We start from the raw sequence: 435 nt of genomic DNA, 5'->3' as shown, positions 1-435 counted from the left end.
GTGTGTGTGTTTGTGTGTGTGCGTGCATTCCAGAACAATGATTGAAGGTCATCCCCCCTCACCCTAAACTAAAGAAGTATACATAGGCAGATGATAGAATACTGCATATTGTTTCATCTTTTTCAGAACAATTCCCACACAATATTTGAAGGGAATTGAATACAACTTTCAGTAAATTTCTCATTTGAATTTTAGCCTTGTATTAAAAATGTATAGTTTCTCAATTACTTTCATTTGAATTTTAAAATTTATGTCATGTGCTAAATGAATCTTTTATAAATATCTGATTATGTTATGAAATAAATAAAATTATAAAACGAATAAATTACTTATTAATCAATTTTCATGGTGTTGAACCGGTGGTGTTGAGCTGGCGGTGTTGAGTTGGAGTATTGAGTTGTCCTGCACCCTTTATCTCTTCATGAGATTTTTTCA

The sequence above is a fragment of the Octopus bimaculoides genome, chromosome 30 (assembly GCF_001194135.2).
Source record: "Octopus bimaculoides isolate UCB-OBI-ISO-001 chromosome 30, ASM119413v2, whole genome shotgun sequence".
NCBI classification, from domain to species: domain Eukaryota; kingdom Metazoa; phylum Mollusca; class Cephalopoda; order Octopoda; family Octopodidae; genus Octopus; species Octopus bimaculoides.
Note: the sequence above shows the minus strand (reverse complement) of the source record.